Source organism: Chelonia mydas, chromosome 2 (genome assembly GCF_015237465.2).
Source record: "Chelonia mydas isolate rCheMyd1 chromosome 2, rCheMyd1.pri.v2, whole genome shotgun sequence".
Lineage (NCBI taxonomy): Eukaryota > Metazoa > Chordata > Testudines > Cheloniidae > Chelonia > Chelonia mydas.
The window spans coordinates 222,283,970-222,293,385 of NC_057850.1; positions in this window are offsets into that span (position 1 = coordinate 222,283,970).

Genomic DNA, 9,416 nt, shown 5'->3' on the forward strand with positions numbered 1-9,416 from the left:
TGTAATTAAGCTTGTAGACCACTAGATGTTACTGTTTCTGTACATTCAATATAGCTTGGTTAGCACCACTTTGCACTGGAAACCAGGCAGTTATTCTGTACCAATTGAAGCCATGGCTACATTCACAAAGGTATGTAGGTGTGGTAATGCTGAGTGTTGCCACACCTAACTTTTAGATATCCAGAAAATCACTGGGATTCACAAAGCCTGAGTTCAGTGCCTAGGGCTCCCCATACAATGAATGGGGAGAGATAGGCACCTGCAATTAGGATTCATGGAACCCAGCAGGGTCAGCGGCTTATCTTCTAAGCTAGCCAATGGAAGATGCTAAGTCAAAGGGGAGTGGGGGTATGCTAAACCCTTATCCTCTCTTGGAGATAGGCTCCTCCTTCTGCTTGGGGTCTCAGCTGCTGTCTTGGAGGTAGGTGCTTCTCTTATCTTAGCAAGAAGAAGCAGCAGCAGCTGCCACCCCCTCATCTCTTTCAGCCCAGGTGTTAGGGTACTCACCTGGGTTGTGGAACTCCCCCCCCCCCTTGAATACTGCATGCAGATGTGGTTTCCCCCTCTCAAAAAAGATATATTGAAATTGGAAAAGGTTCAGAAAAGAGCAAAAAAATGATTAGGGGTATGGAACAGCTTCCATATGAGGAGTGATTAATAAGACTGGGACTTTTCATCTTGGAAAAGAGATGATTAAGGGGGGATATGATAGAGGTCTATAAAATCATGAGGAGAAAGTAAATAAGGAAGTGTTATTTATTCCTTCTCATAACACAAGAACTAGGGGGTCACCAAATGAAATTAATTGGCAGAAGGTTAAAAACAAACAAAAAGAAGTATTTTTTCACACAATGCACAATCAACCTGTGGAACTCCTTGCCAGGGGATGTTGTGAAGGCCAAGATTATAACAGGGTCTAGTTCTAAAAAAGAACTAGATACATTCATGGAGAATAGGTCCATCAATGGCTATTAGCCAGGATTGGCAGGGATGGTGTCCCTAGCCTCTGTTTGCGAGAAGCTGGGAATGGGCAACAGTGGATGGATCGTTTGATGATTACCTGTTCTGTTCATTCCCTCTGGTGGCACCTGGCATTGGCCACTGTCGGAAGACAGGATACTGGGCTAGATGGACCTTTGGTCTGACCCAGTATAGACATTCTTATTTTCTCTACCTGAGGGGAAACAGGATTTTAATTGGGCTCTGCCACCTTTCGGGAGAGTGCCCTAACCACTGGTCATTGGGATATTCTGCTGAGGGGCTCCCTCAGTCTCTTCTTTTGAAGCTAAATAATCATGAGTCACCATGTCAGGACAAAAAGGGAGAAAAGTGAGTATGGGTGGTGGTGGTGAAAGCCCTTAAAAAAGAAGCTTGAAATGGAAGTTTCTATCCAGAAACTGACGGGCAGCCTCTAAGCAGGAAGCTGTCCATGAAAGGCTTAAATCCCTTCTCTGACAGGGGGCATGCTGGGAAACTGTTCTTAGGTACCAGGTCACTCATATTAGAAAAGGGAATGTGTCTGATAAGTGTAAAGCTGGGGATTGCATCTTCATGCCTATTTTCTGTGTACCCTGTCGGTGTTTGTTTCCCCTTACTCGTTCAGCTTGGAATCGGTGGTTTTTCTATTCAACTTTTTGTTGATGTTCACCCCAAGCAGGTCTCCAGAGTGCAGAGTGTGTGGAGTGTGTGTGCCAAAGTTAACTGATAACTGGGGGCTGTTTTCATACTTTTGGGGGTGATGAACCAGAGGGGAAAAGTCAGAGCGTCTGGTAGTTAAGAACTCAGGGGAGACAGTTTTGGGGAGACTTGGAACCGGAAGGGAGTGTTGGGGTCACCCCGCAAGGAATGAGTAGGCTGGTGAGAGCCCGAGTGAGACTTTATGTTTGAGGGTTGGCTACTGGTGTAGGGCTGTGAGCCAGAGCAGCATAGCATTAGGGCAAAGGCAGCAACAGAAACACAGGTGCCTAGGGAACTTTTACTGCAAAAACATAGGCGCCAAGTGATTTTAGGCACCGACAGATTTTGGGGGCAGGGAGCAAGGGGTTTTGTGAACCCATGGGGCCTGGTTCTGGGATTTAGACACCTAACGTGGCACTTTTTGTACATCTGGCCCTTACTGTTTACAGTTCAGTTAGCATTGTTCCAAAAGGAATAACTTTGGAATGTTTAGCACAATGACAGAGTTACACTACCAGTCTTCTGCTCAGGGAACGCATACCGAGGACCAAGTACTAAGGGAAATGAAAAGGCAACTGAGGGTGCGGCTCCCATTGAGCTGGGAGGTGTGATTTCCAGCTTGCGTAGATGTACCCGCGCTAGCCATACTCAAGCTAGCCTGCTAAAAATAGCTGTGTAACATGGATAGTGGCTCAGGTTAACTGCCCACGTACTCACTCACCCAGACTCCCTGGGTATGTACTCAGGCAACTAACCTGAGCTGCCTCCCAGGCTACCCCAGATGCACTGCTCTTTTATGCATGCTAGCTCAAGCAGAGCTAGCGCGGGTACATCTACGCACACTGGGCATCACACCTCCCAGCTCAAATGTAGCCACACCCTTAGCCTAATAAAACCAGTGATGCTGGGATTCAGCTATCCGCATCTAAACATGTAAAATGCAAAGCAATTGCTTCACCTCTTTCTCAATAGCTTTTTAAAATAGCTTGTTCTCGAACAAAGAGCTGCCACTGTTGATTTAATCTTAACATAGGAGTTTGGTCATGAAGTAATTATAGGTGAGCCAGTAACTAGTAGTCACCACCATATAAACAAGTCCATAATCCATAAGGGAGGAAAGATACTGAAAATTAGCATGGTGACACTAACCTTCAGAAAGAGGAATTAAAAATAAAGGCTAGTCAAACACAGCGTGAAATCAAAAGTGAGGGAAGCAGACAAGAGAGGAAGCAGGAAGGGCAAATAAAAAGCCAGGATAGTTAAACTGAAAGGCGTAAGAAGTATTTGGGCCAGAAAAATGTGGAAATCCAGGTCATGTGAGAGAATGGCCAGTGGATCCATGCAGCCATGTGATTAACTCCACTCTGCCCACACTGTTCCAATATTCCAACCCCATGGCAGCTTGGGCTCAATGAACCTCCACACAGCTATTCTCTATGGTGTGAAGCGGTGCAGATCTCCCCTCTTTGGTTTCAATAATCCTGCCTCACCCTCCTTTCCCTACCCTCAAGCACACAATTCCAGAGATGAGGGCAAGGTCAGATTTTGCACTTCTGGAGGTAGGAACGCCAACCAGAGTGATGGAACGTTCCTTGGTTTCTGTTCTTTGACTCCTTCATGGCCTACCACTTAGTTTCTCTGTGCTTCAGTTCCCATCTTTAAAATGAGGATTATAGACATATACCCCCCTACACACAGGGGTGTTATAAGACTAAGTGAGTTGCTACAGCAATAGGGACCATTCAAGTACCTTACACCAAATTTTTGCCCCCTCCACACAAATTCCTGTTTCTTCTCTGCTTCTGTGATATTTATCAACCTAATGCACAGTTGGTTGGTCTCTGATCAGCTCAGCAGTTCAGACTGCGCAATCTGAATCACAAGCAAAGAAAACACAAAGCAAAGGGCAAGGAGAAGGTTTTATAATTGTGATCAGCCTGTCTTCTCAGCATTTAATTTAAACCAGAACTCTGTTTCTTAGTGCCTGTAGCAATCATCCTGCTCAAGGAAATGAAAATATACTTAGTAAGCTAATACACGTGAATCTGTTTGGGGAGATATTTATTTATGAGCCTGGCACTTCAGGGTGTTTAGAGGGTAATTTCAAACTGTGAGGACTGTGCTGTGTAAATTTAGAAGCCATTTTTCTAAATGTCAAGTATTTATTACATGAAAAATCATTTTGAGCGCAGAGCAGCTCCCCTCGGAACTGTAATGCATTTTGGGGAGAGCTTTGTGGATGAATAGAAATAATCTTTGAGAAGGGACAAGAAAATGTTTTGTGTGAAATTGCATTGTGTGTGTAGTAACAGGAAAAAATGAAGAGGGCAGGATGGGCAGACAGATATTTTTCTCTGTCTCCTGCACTGGGTCAAGTTAAACGCAATGTAAAATATAACTGGATCTGGCTTTCAGGGAAAGGCCATGACGTATGTTACTGTGCCTGATAATATCATAAATTCTGGGAATTAATTGAACCAAGGTGAAAATCATAGCAAGGACTGGGCTCACAAAGGTGCTTAGGCACCTAAGTTTAACATTTAGGTGCCAATGACATTCTCAAAGCCACGGCTCAGCTGCCACCTAACCCTATAGGTGCCCAAATCCCCATGGTGCCTAAGTTTCCATTGGTGGGCATGTGCAAAGCTGCCTAAGTCCTGATGCTGTCCTACCATTAAGGAGCAGCTCTGAGTCCTAGAACAAACCAAAGTTCTGCTGGTTCCTGAAGGGAATTCTCCCACTTTCTCAACAACAGAACTCCAGCTTGTAGGTGTGCTCAGAGCAGGCCTACAGGCTCAGGCCCTGCCCAAAAGACAGTGGGCATGCGTATGCTTCCAGATTACCCCCTACCCCAGTGGTTAGGGAATTCATGTGGGATATGAGAGAGCCTGTCTGAATTCCCCCTCTGCCTGATTTACAGTGGAGTCCTGAACCCAAGTCTCCCATATCCTATATTTGCTGCATTCAGTTTTCTTTCCAAGGTCCTGATGTCTTTCTTAATTACATAGTTTTGTTTGCTGTCACACAAGAGTATAATCAGTGGGAATTCCCCAGTGTGCATCAGGCTATTCAACATCCCACTGTGAAACCCTTTATTCTAGCACCTGGGAGGTACCCTTCCTTTTGTCTGTGTGTGGGAATAGGGGTCACATATTACTCTGGCCACATTCCTCATTATGGAGTCACTATTCAGTATCACTCACCTCTTCCTTTTGGTGACCCCTGGTTAGTGTTTGCTTTTCAGTCAGTGGTCAGGCTACTCACTTCCCCTGGACTCCTCCTAACCTGGACTTCTAAGTTGTCAGGGGCAGAGTAATTAATGTTACTGGATCTATTTTTCTGTCTATAAAAAAACTGAAAATAAAATGTTTTAAATAAATGAACATAAGAACATAAGAAAGGCCATACTGGATGAGACCAAAGGTCCTTCTAGCCCAGTATCCTGTCTTCCAACAGTGGCCAATGCTAGGTGCCCCAGAGCGAATTTACAGAACAGGTAATCATCAAGTGATCCATCCCCTGTCACCCATTCCCAGCTTCTGGCAAACAGAGGCTAGGGACACCATCCCTGCCCATCCTGGCTGATAGCCATTGATGGACCTATCCTCCATGAATTTATCTAGTTCTTTTTTGAACCCTGTTATGGTCTTGGCTTTCACAACATCCTCCAGCAAGGAGTTCCACAGGTTGAATGTGCATTGTGTGAAAAAATACTTCTTTTTGTTTGTTTTAAATCTGCTGCCTATTCATTTCATTTGGTGACCCCTAGTTCTTGTGTTATGAGAAGGAGTAAATAACACTTCCTTATTTACTTTCTCCACACCAGTCATGCTTTTATGGCTCTATAAATATTTCCTTTCCACTCTTCCTACAACATTTTTTCTTCACTGATAATACATCCCTCCATCTTCACTCCCCACCACTATTTCATATGGACTCCCATGCTGTCATGTCTCCCTTGATGATTCCGCTCTGGTTTGGTTTTATCACCAGTTTCTCTCCTGAATAGAAACTAGCTTACACGCATAGACATCTAGCCCTCATGATCTCCATGCATAGATCGGAATACTATTTACATGTTTATCTCATACTGGACTGCCTTGGAAACTTCAATATCCATTCTTCATAGCAGTTATTGCTTACATCAGGGTCTCTTTCTTGTATAGTTGGGCACTTAATGCCATGCACTCTACTAGTCCATGAAACACCCAAACTGCAGTTCACTGATAGATTACACAGCAATTAATACCCACTCAGAACCAACTCTCTCTGTGTCTGGGGTCACCCTGCTAGCTCTCTCTCAGCTGATCTCTTGTCCTCTGGCTTTGTATGTAATAGCCTCAGCAAATCACCCAGCTCCTCCAAAGCACAGTCAGCATAGTTACCTTGAGTCACACCTCAGTTCACACCCTAGAGAGTCACTTCACTTTAATGGACGGCAGTTTAGATGAATTTAGAAACAGCTATAAGTTAATGTTCGCAGAGTTTCTATTTCAGACTCACTGTTAAATGTCTCAGCAAAAGTGATTCTCCACTTTGGAAATTATCTGTATTACAGTAAAACCTACAGGCCCTAACAAAGGCAGGTTGCCTCATACAATGGGACTCGTTAAAAGACATAGTAAGAGATGAGACAGACAAAGGCTAGGAGGGAAAAGAGAAGAAATGACTTGCCTAGGGTCACAGAGTGGGTCAGTGATAGGACTAGACCCAGCTCTTCTGACTCCCTGTCCAATGACTTGTCCCTAAGACCACTTGGGTTTCCTTTAAAGGCCCCTTTATTATTCAATGGTGATTACTGCACATTTGATGAAGAACAGTTTACTTTCTACAATAATTCAATCTGGGACCACTGCAACCCATCCCTTCCACTTCAGGTTGTTGATAGTGCCACAGCTAATCTTTCTACAATCCTTTTTGTACTATCCATCTACAATTTATTAAGCCAGGATGTTTAATTTTTAAAAAATGACTTCTCACTCCTGAAAGAAATGGAGATGGTAGTTACTGAGGGTCTTCCTTTGGAACTCTGCTGTTTCCTGTGTCCCAGAGCCCAGGTTATAAGACATTATTGTTGTTTGCCTTGGTAATATAGTTATTGACCGGGTGGCGCTCAATGATTGCTGTGCTGAGTGCCAGAGAATAAGAATTGGCAGCTGGAATATGGTTTTTCACCTGCAATGTGTGCACTGCAGCTATACAAACAGTGGAAGGAACAAACGGGGCTGAAAACACTGAGAAGACATATTCCAGTCCTCTGCACTGCACAGGGGTTGAATTTATTAATGATGAAGTGGGCAACTTCAGAAGAAGTGAAGTTATATCCCATAGGAAGCTCAATTGTAAAGGGTGCTTCTTTGATAGGTCCAGAATGTGGAATTCAGAGGATCCAGTCCTACCTCAAAGACTTGGTGTTATCAAAAATGAAATGCAAACCATTTCCCATCCTAAACCAGTAACAGAACATAAATATGTATGTCTGGATACCACCAGTAAAGACACTGGGAAGTGTGACAAAGCTCTGTCCGTGCCTCCGTGGGTCCCACGTTTCCTGGCGGATTTCACTAGCCTCAGAGGCTCACTGTGACCCTCCACGTAACCCTTCTTTCTCTAGAGACAAGGGTCACAGTCTACTGAGCCATTTTCATCATAAGCCAGCAAGGGAGGTGAGGAGAAGTTATCCTTCCTGGCACAATCTCTGTTGTCTCCCAGTCTCAGTGATTAATCAGGGGGCAAAGGTGGGCATGGGGGGGGGGGGCAAAGAGCCCAGGCCCACCCTCTACTCTGGGCTCCAGCCCAGGGACCCTAATAGTATCAGCTATAGTAGCTGACCTTTTAGAAACATGACATGTACAATTCCTTGGGCTACTTCCCCCACAGCAGCCCTCACTTCCTCAAGCTCCACTTCACCCTCCTTCCTTGGGCCTGATATGGTGTGTACTACTCAGCCTCTCCAACAGCGCAACTTCCTTCCACAGCTCCTGACATGCACCCCCACCTGACTGGCTGGGAGGCTTTTAACTAGCTTCAGCCAGCCCCTGATTGGCTTCAGGTGTCCCAATCAACCTAGCCTTCTCCCTGCCTTCTGGAAAGTTCTTAATTGGCCCCAGGTGTCTTAATTGACCTGAAGCAGCTTCCATTTCACTTAACCTGGTTCCAGGGATTTGTTTAGCCTGGAGCTAATATATCTATCTCCCACTACTTTTCTATAGCCATCTGCCCTTGCCCCATCACAGAAGGTAAGTGCAATGTGGTTATGACATGGTGAGGGAATACAAAAATAATTTCTGAGCAGGCTTCCAGATAGCCCACACTGTAAGACTAGTGGCACTTCAGGTACACCTACACTTTGAACTTGGGGTGTGATTTCCAGTCCAGGTAGACTTACCTGCATTCGCTCTGATCTATCTAGTACACTGTAGCCACCACAGCGAGAGGGGCTAGCCATCCCCAGCTACCTACCTGCTAGCCCAGACAGGCTCATACTAGGGGCCCCTCTTTCCTCTCACCGCATATGCCACCACAGGCACGTTTCTATTCTTAGAGTGCTAGCTTGATGAGTTATTACACCTCCAGTTCAGAGTGTACACACACCCTTTGGGGCATGGTGCCTCTCTCTATTTGTTTCCTCATATGGCTTTCCCATGGTGAAGGAGGTAATCAAGTGATGTGCCTGTGGTCACGCTGTGCTATTCCTTCTCCTTGTTTCTGAATGCTAAACTATATTAAAGACAGCTTGAAATATATCAGTATTTTCCTGCCATATCATCTCCAGCGAAACAATTTATGTTGCTGCCACAGGGGTGTTTTATGAATGGGAGGTGAGGGATTCCCATGACAATATGTTACAATGATGCGGACCATGCTATAAAATGTTGGTGAATAGCTTATTTTTGCATCATTGCACAGCAGAGCCTAACTGCATGAAATTCAGTGTCATCCACTGTATGCATCAGCTCCTCTATCACAGTACTAAAGAGGCAGGTCACTATCTATTCTTTTTAATCTCATCTCATTTATTATGTACTTTTGTACAATGGCTTGGGTGAAAGCAGAAGCCGGACTAGCTGAAGAGCTTGCGTCCCATGTAATCACCAGGGCATGCTGCTGCGGGAGTCTGTAGAGAAAGACAAAGAAGTCATGTCGGAAAGATAAGAGAGAATGGCTTGATCAAAAGGCGAGAGAAGCTGAAGCAGTATCTGTGAGAGGTTGCTCTAAGAAACTGCAATTCCATTTGATGGATGCAAAGAAGGTGAGAAATTAAATGTTTCACTGTTAGAAATTTCAGAAGCAGAACTAGAGAAAGCAATTAAGCAGTTAAAAAATGGCAAAGCATCCAGCCTGCTGTCTCTGTCACTGCTGCAAGGGCCACGCATAGGGCTGCTTATGCTAACCCTGTGCCACCACTCCCCTGAGGAAATGCCCCCTAGGGTAGTTGCTATGCTTTATGCTGCCAGCACAGCATAAAGTGGCTAAAATAGGGAACATTATCTGCCCCCTTCACTTCTGGATTCAAGGTGGTTTTTGTTTTGATTTTTGTCTTTTGACAGGATCAGCCCATTTCCACTGTTACATGAAACTATGAAAGCTTCTTGAGGAGCTAACTTGTTGCCTGTTTCAGCCACAGTCCGATTCGTCTACTTCCTTCAGTGCTTAATTTTTGTCAGGATTGAGCCCCGGCACCTCTGGGCTTGGCAGTTCATAGTCCCAGCACCTCTGGACTTGCTGCATCACGTATG